At 41.7% G+C, this 14,546-nt stretch overlaps 1 protein-coding gene across 1 annotated transcript in view; it reads left to right on the top strand.

Annotated features, from left to right (window-relative positions):
- The first annotated feature begins 2,109 nt into the window (after positions 1 to 2,109).
- Positions 2,110 to 14,546, top strand: part of HAPLN1 (hyaluronan and proteoglycan link protein 1) — a 77,649-nt gene continuing 65,212 nt past the window's right edge. The window contains exon 1 of the mRNA XM_059694160.1: positions 2,110 to 2,319. The gene's annotated coding sequence lies outside the window, so the exon portion shown is untranslated. The remainder of the gene's footprint in view (positions 2,320 to 14,546) is intronic.

Genomic DNA, 14,546 nt, shown 5'->3' on the forward strand with positions numbered 1-14,546 from the left:
CGCATAACATTCTGGACATTTACAAGAAACTGCATAAACACTCTTTTCATCCTTAACAAGCAGAGGTGTATCATATTCGTATTGGCAGTTAATGTATTGTAACAGCCCTTGAAATAGCCACAAAATTAACGACATAAAATTGCAAATCTTTTAGGGGCCTGTGGGGGGGAAAAACAATAAAACAAAAAAATCAATGAAAAGAGGCGTCTTGCCTGCTAGGTTTTGAAATTACAAGAAAGGTATTGAATGGCCTGTTGGAGGATTCATTTTTAATTATTTCATTTCGAAAATAACTGTCTTCGTTTAGTGAGGGTTTGTGAGTAGCTGGTTTGTCTTTGGAATGAAAGCTTTCCAAGAGGCACGTGTTAAATTTCCAAAAATCCGAATGGTTGGCCAGGGCGAGCCGGAGCACAAGAGCTGGAGAACTGGTGAAACACGTCAAGGAAAAGCAGGAAGATGTCTTACTGTTTTTTTAGACCTCTTTCCCGCCTCTCTCCAAAGAGGAAGCTGCCTTGATGGTTTAGGATTTATCTTTAAGACAATAGCGCCGCTAGCCGCCTCCGCACAGCTCCGACTGCGCGCTCCCTCTCCGCGCGCCCCTCGCGACCCGCGGCCTCTCCAGCTCCGTCGCCCTAGGGGTCACCTGCCCCACCGATCGCCCTGCCTCACCTGCTCCCCGTCCCATTAACGTCCGTCCCTACTGGCTCGTCTGCCCGCGAGAACCCCCGCTCCATTACGCACCCCTCCCGCACCAACCCTCTGCTCCCTCATCCTCTGGCCCAGGAGACCCGCTAGCCCACTGGTCCCGGTCCGGCGCCCCAGCAGCAGCGGTTGTGATGAGCCCGAAGTCTGCCCCGCTCCTCACCCAGGCGGGTGGACGGGAGCCTGGAGCGTGGCCGCGAGCCCCTAGAAACCTCCAGCGCCCACCGCGCCCACCGCGCCCACCGCGCCCACCGCGCCCACCGCGCCCACCGCGCCCTGCACCCGCCTCTCCTGCCCGCCAGCTTGCGCCTCGCCTGGCGAGCGCCCCTCGGGCTTGTTTGCTTGTCCTCGTCCCGGGCCAGCCCCGCGCCCTCCTCCCGGCTGCCTCAACAGCCTTTGCTTCCTGCCGTGTGTTTCTTTTTTCCCCTCCTAGGCTCCATCAAAGGTGGCTCTGTTATTGAAATATGAAGCCATTTCCTCTCCAAAACCCTTGGTTACTCAAGGCGGGAATCAATGGACCTATATACTCTCCCAGGAGTTATAAATAAATGTCTGTTTGTTCAGGAGGCGTTTTCCCGCGTGTCCCAGCATCTTCCAGCGCTTATTTTAGGGGCGAGTGTGTGTGTGTGTGTGTGTGTGTGTGTGTGTGTGTGTGTGTGTGTGTGTGTGCCCGTGAGCGCCCTGTGCCCATCTGGTCTAATCCTGGGTATGGATCCATAAGCCAACCCCACCCATCTCGTCTGCCCCTCGCATTCCACGCTCTATAAATAAATCCAGGTTTCTGAGCTCTGTCATCCAGGGGTACAACAGTTGTTTGTTAAAGGAGATTCCAGCCCAATAGCGACACTGAGTCCAGAAAACAAGAACATATCCCTCTGACAATTGCAGCGGAAGGGCACCTCCAGTTTAGGAAGCGTTATCTGCTGTGGTCAGAACTTGCCTCCCTACCTGGCTCCCCTGGATCTACTTTGGGGAAACGGAGGCTAGAAAGCCACGACCTCTCTCCTACCCTTGAATTTCCCTTGTTAAGCAGAGGCTAAACAACAAAGCGAAAGTTCCGTGTCCCGGGGCGTCTGCCTCACCCCGCTGGCCCACACATCATTTCCCAGAGCCCCTGGCCCCATCCCCTCTGGACGCACCTCAGAGCGGTGAGGCTGCAGGAGGTGTGGTGTGGGTGGGGGCTTGTGGTTGTAGCTGTTGCTTTCCCTGTACTTGGGGATCCGAGCAGAGGGGAAAGTCATCTAAGAGCTGCTGTTTCACAAGGTCTGGGCACAGAGCTGCCCCTCCCTTCCTCCCTGAAGTTTGCATGAAGTGCACGTTAGGCTGTAATTAGGGGATCTGGGAGGAAAACTTTCCTGGTGACGCTTTGCTTTTCTTCTGCTCTTGGTGAGAAAGTGCCTCCTTCTTCTCTGGAGCAGGACCTCTGCCATCCAGCGCCACAAAGACACATTCTACACACAGACACACACATACAAACACACTCGTGCGCGCGCGCGCACACACCCTTGCCCAGAGACAAACTTAAGGTGAGGGGAAAGAGCTTCAGCTCCACTGGATCTCCAGGCTCCAACTTCAGCAGGACTTGGGAGCATCTGAACTTCTGGATTTCGGGACAAGGTAAAACTTCCGCAAGTTTTTTACTCTTTCGTCCAAACCTTGGTGCCTTTAAGATTTCAGAGAGCAATACATATCATGATATATGTATACATTAAAATAAATTTTCTTATTATTTTCTTTTGAATTTAATGTGACACCTCAATTTTTTTTAGGATTCCTGTCACGTAAAATACTGTATTGCAATAAACAAGCTCAGTTGAATTGGGGTGAGGATTAACTCTAGTATCCTGGCATTTGCCGGTGCTACTATAAATCTGGTAGACGTCTGGTTTCCAAGTAGTGGCTTTTTCATCTGTATTTCAACAGGCATTTTTATAGCACCTGAGATGGAAAAAAAAAAAAGAATAGTATAGGCTGAAGGAAATGCTGAGGAAGGGGACTGTCCATTCCAGACTTTTGAGTTATGTTTTAGGGAATCCCCCCAAAATGTATACACACATTAACAGCTGATAGCTCAATTTTGAAAAGGAAATATATTTTAATAAATACTGCCTTTATAATTATTCAACGTGTGTGGGCATATTTTTTGGGGTATCCTATATATAGGTGTATGTGGAAATGAAAGTTATTACAATCATAGATAATGGCAGTTAGGTAGATCATCTTTGAGATGTTACCAATTTTGGTCCAGGCCTTGCCAGTTAACTGTGAATTTAAGGTCATAGAATTATGATGCATTTAATATATTGAATCATATTGATGGGTAATGTTAATACACAACAATTTGTGTTATAGCTGTTAAGATTACTTTTAAAACTTGATTAAAGGAATTATGTAAGTGTTGAGACTGTTCACAACCCTAAGCAAATCTGAACTTTTGGGGGCTTAAATGAAGTTGTTTTCTTCCATTGAATATAACTGTTGTGTTGAAAATAAGATAGTTTATTATTTTGAAAATAGATTATTTTATTCTCATTTATCACTGGAAAAATACACAAAGTGGCCAGTACATTTGGGAATTTTTAGGGTGGAAAGTGTTCCTGTACATGTTCCAGCGTGATGTCATAAACTCAAACATATTGGCTGGCTTCTTGGAAGCTAACGGTTCTTAAGAAATAAAACCTGTGAATTAATTTCTAAGTGAATGTAATATTTATTCATTATGAATGTAGTTTCTGGTAACCATTTTTATTTGATTATTTTGGTGTACTAACTTTGAAGTAATTTTATACACACTTCAGTGACTTCAATATTTTAATGGAATCATAAAATGAGAATTTTGTTCTACCAGAAATATAGCATAGTAATTCTCCTTGGATAACTTTTAATGTAATGTTTCTTAATCCTTACATCAAGTTTTAACTTTATTTCCATTTATTCCTACCCATAAAGAAGTTTTTCCTTCCATTCTGTAAAATGGAATGTATGACAAAGGTTTGGTGAGCATTTAAGCTTTAGTCTTAGTTATTTGGGGGCTATCTGTTATTAATTTAATTGTTTAAGCTAAGAGAGAATGACTACATTTTTGGTAGTCTCTTCATAAAACTGAAGACAGCTTAAAATGGAAACACTAGATAAGGAGAAGTAATTTTGCTTCCTTTTAATTAAATGATCAAGAGAAAACAAACAGTCTCTAGAGATCAGTGGTCTCCAGGAAGAATGAACCCAGAGTCCAGTATTCCAAATAGGAGACCAGTGAGCCTGGACTTTCTATGAGAAACAAGAAAGAAGGGAACATCGTGTTCTTATAAAGAGAGCCATTTATGTCAGCAAGAGCCTGTCTCTCAAAGGAATGACTGACACTGTAATTTAGAAGTACTGAAGAGACTTTCACAGATGAATCAATTCATTATACACCTAGTGCAGTGATGGCGAATCTTTTGAGCTCGGTGTGCCAGCATTTTGAAAAACCCTAATTTAACTCTGGTGCCGTGTCAAATATAGAAATTTTTGATATTTGCAACCATAGTAAAACAAAGACATATTTTTATATTTATTTTATATATTTAAATGCCATTTAACACAGAAAAATCAACCAAAAAAATGACTTCGCGTGTCACCTCTGACACGCGTGTCATAGGTTTGCCATCACTGATAGTGGTTTCACCTCCTTTTCATCCCTTTGGGAGCAAGTAACACATCCAGGATAAATACATTCAGAGTAAGCAGAGTTTGAGGAGATGGTCGTCCTGCTTTTTAGCGTCCTGGGTGTGAAATACCGGTATTTTACTGAGTAGTCAAAGAAGTCTTTGAAATCTTCGGTTGCACTGTACTTCACCTTTGTAAAGATGAACAAGAGTCATATTCAGAAAATAACTCCCCTTGCCAGAAAGTACTAATTTTCTTTTCTTTTCATGCACGTTTTATCTTCCAGATTATATTTTTAAGATAATGATATTCTACCAATTAAAATTCCAATAAAATACAAAACAAATTTGAAAAAAAAACAACAACACTTTCACATTATAGTCTTCTGTTGCCTCTAGTTAGTTTTCCAACAGCCTGGATTTACTATTAGTAACCATAGTACCTGGTCTATGTTATTAAATGTACTTAGTCTGTTATTCAAAGGAAACAAAGTGTTGTTGGGGGAAATAGGGAGGGATGGAAACCTGACTATACTTAGGATTTTAATCAATAGTGTTTAAGGAGGATTAGAGGAAGCAGCTGGTTAAATAAATATTAGGTGTAGAGTGGACGTGATGGTATAAATTAATAATGCAGCTCTTTATTTACACCATGAATGAGAAGGTCTGTGACGGTTCAGTGTGTGAAGCACGGTCCCGGGGTGCCACCTAGTGGATGAGTCAAAGAAGGCGTTCACAGCAACCTTCTACTAAAAAAAATCTGAGACTTCCATTCTGTAGACACTGCATGCAAACTATAGGCAGACACTGGGGTAGGTGCTCAGAGTAAAACTACAGCAAGGGACTTTTATGTAATTTAAAAACTGAGGCACCACTTAACACTTGATTAAGTTCCCGGTGGTTGCATTTAAAATCAGTTTACTCTTTGTTGGGTAATTTACCATCAACTTTCCGCCTCTATGAGGATACAGTTTAATAACTGAAACTTGCTTCTAATATAGGATTTGTGTTGTGCAGAGTGGTCATGACCTAGTTCAAAAAGAGTGGGAGAGGCTGAATCACCAATCACCTTTTTTTTCAAGTGGAAATAAATTTCTGTAAAATGTATTGTTTTCAAGTTTAAAAGGGTAAATACTAGCTTAAAAGTTTAGCACACAGTATCACATATTGCTATGTACATATTCAGATTTTTTTCATTATATATAAAAAAGATAATAGTGAAAATTGCTTTTGGGTAAGTGAGGTTTGCTTTTTATTTTTCTGAAATATTGCTCTCAAACTCTAAAAATTAGCATATAGAACAACTTCCTCTATACCTGTTTATTCATAGGTAGTTTTTGAAGCAGGAACATTGCTTCCATTAAATTGTCATAATGGGGGAAAAAATCCTACACAGGAACAATTACCAGGAAAGCCAGTGTTTGAAAGAAGCTCCAGGATATCATAGAAGATTAATCCATCAGAATATTAAACTGAGAGTTTTGAAAAACTTTTCTCTAGGAGATATATGAATTATTACTCCAATTGGCTCTCAGCAAGATCTATGGCTTAATGGTAATGGTGTTCAGCACATCAGCATTAATCAAGACCAGCTCTGAAATTCAGATGGGAAGTAAAATGCCTCAGTTGGAAAAAAATGATTAATTTGTTACTTGCTGAGTCTAGAGGTATAATCCATAAATCGGCCTGCCCGGGTGGAACGGAAGTTTCCTATTTAGGGAACTTTGGTTTTGTGTGTGGCAGTGAGAAAGAAGGAAGCTGCTCATCAAGTCACACTAGTACTATGTGCTGTAGCTCTCATTTTATACCTGGAAAATTAATTCTAACAAAATCACAAAGTCAAAATTGATGAAAACAAATCCAAAATATTCAAGAGCCTGAGTAACAGAAACAACAAAAAAGTTCTAGGCTCATCATTTTGTTTTCAGAGAATTTTGAGCAGGCATCTTGAAAGTCATTTTCACTTGTTTGCTCTCTCTTAGCTGAGTGGGTAAGAGCTTTCTTTCTTGGTTGTGTGGGCACAGATGGGCCTGGGAGGGCAGCTCTGACACTCCAGGGCTCCAGGAGGGCTATGCTTCCAACAATATGTCTAGTTGGACGGACAGGAAAAGCAAAAAAATTCACTTACACACAGTCGCTGTCCTCCAGTTTGCAACTAAAATTCAGACTGAGCACAGAGTGAGTGCGCACCGTTTGACCCGGGCGCCATGCTCGGTGTTGCAGAGTTAATTGGCTCAAGGACTTCACACGCTGGTGAAGAAGACAGATGGACACACATCGTGAATCACTAGTAAACATTGCCAAGTAGGTGCAGTTTGCCTTCTTAATCTCCTGGGACTTCTTCCTTTGAACTTATCCAAACTTCCCACCCCCCTCTACCTCATAACCTGAGACTCCTGCTCTCCACCCTTCAAGCCAGAGGATCCGATACTTGCCTGGTTTATTGATTTCTTGACTGACTACACACGTGTGAATGAGTTCCACTCATGCCTTTACATTCCAAGCTTTTTATCTCTTTAAAGTAAATGTTTTGTTTTCTGTAAAAACAAAAATTCAAACATCTGGAGGCCTAGCCATCTTTACACCAAAGCGTATAATTAAGTTGATTTACTTCTCCATGGTCTTCAACCTCTCAGGGACTCCACTCCAGAGGGATTCCCTCAAGGCCTGTTTATAAAAAACGTGAAGGACCTTGGGTCCTGTTAACCACTGGCTCCTTCTAGCTGAGGCTGATCAACCTGTCCTCCCACCCTGCCCCCATCCCCAGGGGCATCCAAACCCATTCTTTTGAACCCTTCCTTTTCACTTTGCCATAATCTACTTTCAAGTTCTCACAGCCCTCATCACCATGATTGGGCTGCTGCCCCTGAATAAGTGGACCACCTACGGCTTGTTATATTCTACTGATTGAGCCCTTACTAGTATGCCACCCCAAGTATCTGGGTCTAGAGGGGGGAGACGATGAGAATTCACACATTTGGTCCAAGAATTCCTCTAAGTCAAGGAGCTAAAAGAGGAAGACAGGAATATACACAGGGCAAGCACAGGAACTAGCTGCCACATTGAAAATACTGGTCAAAGCCAACTTCTTTTAGAAATATGTGGATAGGTACTTAACTGCAGTTGGTTTCAGAGACATTTTGACATTTATGCTGATTATAGATTCTGGAAAACTAACTGCAGAAAAAGGAACAGTAAAAATTTGCTGTAATCAGAGTCATTTGTTTAAATTCCATTTTATATTTAACATATGGCATGACAGTCACGTTTTATTAACTGTTTCAGATTTATGTTCTCTTTGATTCTACTTCTTTGATTATGTTTGATGCCCCTATAAGATACTGATCTGGTCTTATAACATAAAGGTGTGCTTCCAATTTTTTAAATTGCTAGGACTGATGGACCGGATTGAGAGAGTTGACTTCCTTCCCTTTCTACCCTGTAACCTAGAGGAGAGGGATCGTTGGCCTGCATTACTCACCACTCAGTGTGATATAAATGCTGGACATTCTGTAGGCACTCTATAAATACTTATTGTTGCTACAAGTGCCCAGCACAGTGCTGGAATGAGGCACTAGGGGTCTCCTTGTCTTCTATCCCAAGTGCTTATATTTCAAATGTCTGGACACCTCCAAAGCCCAGGCCATTCCCTGATTCTGTCTTTATTTCCTTATCAGTTGCTTTCCTATCTTTCAATGGTGTTAAATTCACAAACTCTTCTCAGATTTAAATAATACTGATTGGTATAAATATTATAATGTAATTCAAATTAATCAATAATTTTAACAAAATTTAAGGAAAGTGAGACGGGAGGTGGAAAATAAATTTAGAAGGTCTTGGAACACTATGGGCACAATTTAATAAGGCTGCGCTGACTGATGGAGGAGAGAAGTCAAGGATAGTGTGAATGTTTCAAGGGCAGAAGATAACATGAAGAGGGATGCAATTGACTAAGATTGGGAATAAATGAATAAAAGTTTCTGGAGACGAAGGGGAGTCTAATTTAGGAAATGGGACAGCCAAATCCCATCTAAGTTGTACATATCTTAAGCACAGGGGAGAAGTCATAACTGGAAATAGACATTTGGAAGTCTTTGGCATTAAAACGGGAGTTAAAATCATATGGAAGAGCTCTATAGAGCAGCAAGAGTCATCCACCCTGTGTTGCCAGAGCCAAGCACTAGACACCGAGAATTGCAGTGGAGAAAGTGTTAGGGTTGCTGAAGGAGGAATGCACCAGGCCAAACGTGGTAAGGAATTATACATTTATTAGGTCATCTGGATACCAGATGGGCTGAGCCCCAAAATGGTGCCAGCACCCAGGGATGGGGAGTCAGAAATTGCAAAAGACCCTACATGGGCTTTCTCTGGGTGGAAAATTCTCTGGGCAGGTCCGGAGGGGAAGGATAATGGTCTTAGCAAGTGGAATGTGATCTAAGCAAAAGTGAATATCCATTGTGAAGTTTCCTTAAGGTCAGTTCCCAGGGGAGGAATATCAATTCAATTATTTGATCAAAACTAACATTCCAGCCTTTTTGTTTTATGGAATAGGAATGAAGGCCATATCTTCAGTAGTTACTTCCTGCTGACGGGGAACGTGGAGAACATAGGGGGATGGACTTCGATAGTAGTCAGCTGGAAAACTGCATAGATTCCTCATGGCTGTAGCGCGGGGCGTAGCAGCATGCTCTCCCTGGGAGGCCACGTGATGAAGGCTCAAAGCGGTCCTGAAGGAAGAGGAAAAATGGCACAGAATGCATGGGCCAGAGATGAGGATGAGGAATGGGAGCATGAATGGCGCCACGAAGGGAAGTAGCCAGGTACACCAATTTGTATTTTTCAGTCAGTAGCCCCACGAATTTGCAGAATATGCTAGAGGAGTGGTTAAGCCCCCTATGGCAGTTGCTGAGGGTTATGAGGAGAGGGATTATCTGGACTGCCCTTTCGTGTCAGATATAATGGGTTACAGGGACAGGTAAAGACTGATTATTGAGGACTACATCTACATTGGGTGAGAGATAGACGAGAGTACAGGTTCCTGGTTGGGAGGCAGATGTATGTGTTTTCCCGGCAGAGGAAGAAAAATCCCAGATGGTGGAAGCAAGCTGAAAGGTGTAGGGAGAAGAGGTGGACTAAAGGGTGTGAGGTTCCTTTTCCAGTTCCATGTTACATGCTGAGAGGGTAGTCGCCATAGCGCTACCGATAAGGGGTGACAGATGAGTGGTTGAGATTTTATTACAGTGAAAGTGGGCAGGAACGCTAGAATGGGCTGTTATCCGAGGGAAAAGTGAAAGAGAAGGAAAGGAGTTGAAGCCTCAGGCATGGATGGTTGGATAAGAAGTAAAATGGACCAGCTGTAGGAAATAACCATTGGCTTCTGGGGAAACCTGGTAGTCAACCCATTGGGACCAATGGCCATTCAGTAGTTCTAGGTTAACTGTGGTGTTGCCAGCTGATGATGGGAAATGGCCTATTGTTACATTGCCCTGTGACCTTGTAAAGCATAAAGGGGCTTGAGCAATTAGTGGGGTGTGTAGAGTGATAGGACCTGTGCCCAGGATGAGGAAGGAGCAACTTTAGTAAGAAATTTAATATAAGTATGGAAAAGAAGGGAGGCTTGATCTGCCTGGACTATAGGATAATTACCTGAAAGGGTATCTGTCTTTTTGAGAAATATGGTTTCCTTTTCCTTTTAATAAGCTAGAGTGATTTTTACCTGATTCAATTTCTTGATTGGTATAGGGATGGTAGGATACACTGAAGAGGAGAGGGAAAAGCAGAGCCAGCAATTTCTGTCTAAGGTTGGATTGGTCTGGTTTAGGAGGGAATGGGCAAGGTTAAGTGTTCATTCAAGATGAGTGGAGGTGAGAAAGTTCCTTATGGGTATAGGAGAGGAGGGTTGGAGTAGGATGAGAAGGAGAGCTAATCCCCACTTCCAGGGTTGGGATTGTCCTAAGTGGGGGAAAGGGTACATTAGGGATCTAAAAAGAAGGAAATCTCATCCCATAGAATGGTGGTGTTCTGGGGGCGAGTTTTAATTTGGAAAGCAGAACCATAGGGTATGCCCCAATAGTTTAGCTGCAGTTGGGGTAGTACCCGATAATGGCTTTGCCATCAGGGCTGTAAATTATTTGATAAATGGATTTCCTTTAGGAGGACCCAGTACCCTGGCTGTAGAAGAGTGGGGGGATGGGGGGCGGGATGTCTCTCATAAAAGGTTGAGGGAGGACCTGATCAGCAAGATCTCTCAGTAATTGATGAAAAAGATTTAAAACCGGGACATAGTCTCCTAGAGGAGTCTCTGTGGAAGGGAAGTTTCCTAATAAGAAGGGTCTTCCATACATGATTTCAAAGGCACTAAGAAAGAGGGTGCACGGGGGGTTGCCCTGATGCACATAAGGGCTAGAAGTAGAAGAGTAGTCCAAGGTTCTTTAGTTTCAAGAGTTAATTTAGTTAGTTGAGAATTAAGAAATTCACCTTTTCTACCTTGCCTGAAGATTGGGGCCAGTAGGGGAGGGGGTATGTAACTTTTGGAGAGGAGGATAATGGTCTTAGCAAGTGGAATGTGGTTTAAGCAAAAGGGAATGTCCATTGTGAAGTGGCCTAAAGGTCATTTCCCAGGGGAGGGGAATCAATTCAAGTGTGTGATCAAACCTAACAGAAAGATTGGCTATTTTATTATGAATAGCGCCATCTAAGAGGACAGCAAGCTAATGCTCAAGACTGAAACTCCCCAGTGGCCTGCAGGATACAGGTTATATAGGGCAAAATTACAAGAAACCCTTGGTTAGTGGTTAGGCAGCGTGTTGGGAGCTGATTGTTTGACGGTGAGGTAAGGGTGATGAATCAGGTCTTGAAGACAGCTCTGAGTGTTTTTCCCCCTCTGTCTGATCTTATGGGAAAGTAGCCCTAAGGTTTGTTCCACCTTAGGACTCAGGAACTGATACATCACTTAAATCAAGATGTTATTGTCAGCCTACCAGAGGTGCAGATCATGTGACCATTAGGCAGGTGTTCTGTTGATTATCCAGGGGAGAGGATAGGTCCGGAGGAGGAGGAGGAGGAGGAGAAGAGAGAGAGAGAGAGAGAGAGAGAGAGAGAGAGAGAGAGAGAGAGAGAGAGAACGATTTTTAGAGCTGGATTTAAAACTAACTTTTTTTTTTCTTTCAGCTAAAGTTTCTTCTCCTATAAGTAATCAAATGAAGTAAAACATTCCTTAACAGACCTAGGCTCTGCCCTTCGGGACTGGCCTTGGCCCTTAGGGACTAGGTTCACCTCTGAGAGTCTTGGCTCAACTCTCCCGGGCTGGGTTTGGCTCTTCGGTGCTAGGGTCATCCGTTGGGGACTGTCTTTACCTCTTCAGGCCTAGAATCGACTCCTTGGGGCTACGCTAGGCACTTAGGGGCTAGGCTCCGACCCTCTGGACAGGGCTCAAATGTTTGGAGTTAGGCTGGGTTCCTTAAGCTAGGCTCGGCTTTTAAGGACTAGGCTGAGCTCTTTGGGCTAGGCTAAAACTAACTTTTTTAAAAAATATATTTTATTGAGTTTTTACAGAGAGGAAGGGAGAGGGATAGAGGGTTAGAAACATTGATGAGAGAGAAACATCAATCAGCTGCCTCCTGCACACTCCCTACTGGGGATGTGCCCACAACCAAGGTACATGCCCTTGACCGGAATGGAACCTGGGACCCTTGAGTCCGCAGGCTGACACTTTATCCACTGAGCCAAACTGGCTAGGGCTAGGCTAAAACTATAATAAAAGTCATAATTCTTCTTTTTCTTTTGATCATTCTTCAGTCTTGAGAGAGAAGGGGTGAAGACCCCTCTAGCTGCTTCCTGCTGAAAATTCAGGGGCAGAGTTTGGGATTAGAGGAATGAAACTGTCTTGTATTTACTAGTAATTAAAAATATTTTTTAGTTTCAGATCTATCATGAATACCCTGTACCTTCATAATGTTTGCTTTTTTCCTGAGAGCACTGTCTTTGGTCCTAAAGATGAAATATTTCCTCAAAGACATATGACCTTTAACAATTAAAAAACAATATGCTAAGGATTATCAATATAATAACAACCAGGAAAGAGACTTCCCCCAGAAGGTAGCCAGAAAAAGAGATCACAGTGGGTCTTCCTTTCTCACATCTTGTAACTAAGTAGCCTGTGTGATTCTATTTTTTTCTGAGTCTGAACTTCCCCAGAGGTGTTAATGTAGGTATAGCATATTGTGTTAGCTGCTTTATAGATGACTTTTCATTTTGCCTGCAAGTAATCTAGAGCAACCCTGTTGTCAAAGCATCCACAGGTGCTGAGGACTCTAGGAGATCTGCTGGAGTGTTAAAGTTGATCAGTAGAACAGGTAAATGGCTAACTGTTCAATTCCATAATATCAGGTATTTAATAAGAGATGTGTCTATGAAAACAAAGTAAAAACAAAGGCTAAGTAGAGCAAATTGTAAACCAGCTTCTGGCCTGGCCAATGTAGCTTAGTGGTTGAGTGTTGACCTATGAACCAGGAGGTCACAGTTCGATTCCTGATCAGGGCACATGCCAGGGTTGTGGGCTAGATCTGCGGTGTGGGGAGTGCAGGAGGCAGCCGATCGGTGATTCTCTGTCATTATTGATGTTTCTGGCTCTCCCTCTCTCTTCCTCCCTGAAATAAAAAATATATATTAAAAAATAAATAAATAAATAAATAAACCAGCTTCTGAGTTTTTAATGCCGTCAGTGGAGATTTCCAGATGTAAGGCTACAGGCATCTTTGGTAGTTTAAAATGTCTCTGATGACATCATCAGGTGTCCAGGAAAATTTTCTTCATGGCTTATACAGCATCAGTCATAGATTGTTTAAATGTGAGTTGTGGCAATTGTATATCAAGCTGTCCATCTTTAGTTTTCATGGCTTTAGAGAAAGATAGTTTTAGTTCTCAATGATTCCTAGACAAAGGATTGGAGAAAAATGAAACATGTTTGGAGAATCATAGCAGATATTGGAGGAAACTAAAAGAATTCAGGATCCATTCCATTTTATAAGCAGGGGAAAAACACACCAAAAGCCAATGAAAGTAACTAGAGTCTAATATCTACAGAAGAACAGATTCTTATAAAGAGAACAGATTCTTATTGAGCTTATGCAAATAATAAATTCTTATTTGTCTTAATCATTTTATGATTACAATTATTCCTTAGAGTTCTATAAATCTTTATCCATTTTAAAGGCATAATATTAAAGTTTATTCTCAGAGACTTGTATTGGGAATAAAGAATCCTCTCTATCTTTCTGAAGATGAAACATATTTGTAAAAGGATCAGAGTAAAATAATGACAAAAAAATAATAGATCTGATTATAATGCAATTGACAAAGAAATTTGCTTTTTTCTACAATATAACATTTTAAGATACCAACTAGAATTACAAGTAAAAATATTATATCAGGACTTTACAAACTCATGGAAAATATAATCTCTTGAAAATTCATTTTTAGTAATGCATACAAATACCATATAATTATTATTTCTTTATTTGACAAAGCCTTCCATTTACTTTAGTATATCAAATAGGCCTAATTTGTTTAAATTTTATCTTTTATAAAGAGAGAGAGAACAAATCTCTGAGGCATACCAGGCACCCACTGGAATTACCCAAATCCATATCCAGGTTAAAATAAATAATAATAATCTCCTTTTACCTCCTGAGCCCTGGGAAGTTTGTCAAACATGCTTGACCAAAAATATTACATATCATTATGAAACAATATTAAATTATCCATTTGCTCTGAGTGAAAGTAAAAGATGTCAAAGATAAATGTAGGTAACCTATTATCATCAAAGCCTCAGTTCTTAGGATTGAGAAAACTGTTTTCTTGAGGGATCTAGTACCTGATTAAGAAAACAAAAAACACACAAATGCATTTAAATAAAATATTCAGTCCTTGCTTTCTAAGCAGAAAACTTTTCATAATATCTGGTGCAGAACAATATAGGAAAACTTTGTCCTTGTGACAGTGTGAAAGAACCAAACTTCAATTCTGTATTAGCTTACTTTAGGTATTTAAGTTAACTTAATCTACTACTTTTATTTTAATACTAGAGGCCCAGTGCATGAAATTCATGCACAGGGGGCAGGGGTCCCTCAACCAGGCCTGCACCCTCTTCAATCTGGGACTCCTCGGGGGATGTCCGACTGCCAGTTTAGGCCCGATCCC

Source organism: Myotis daubentonii, chromosome 4 (genome assembly GCF_963259705.1).
Source record: "Myotis daubentonii chromosome 4, mMyoDau2.1, whole genome shotgun sequence".
Classification (NCBI taxonomy): Eukaryota; Metazoa; Chordata; class Mammalia; order Chiroptera; family Vespertilionidae; genus Myotis; species Myotis daubentonii.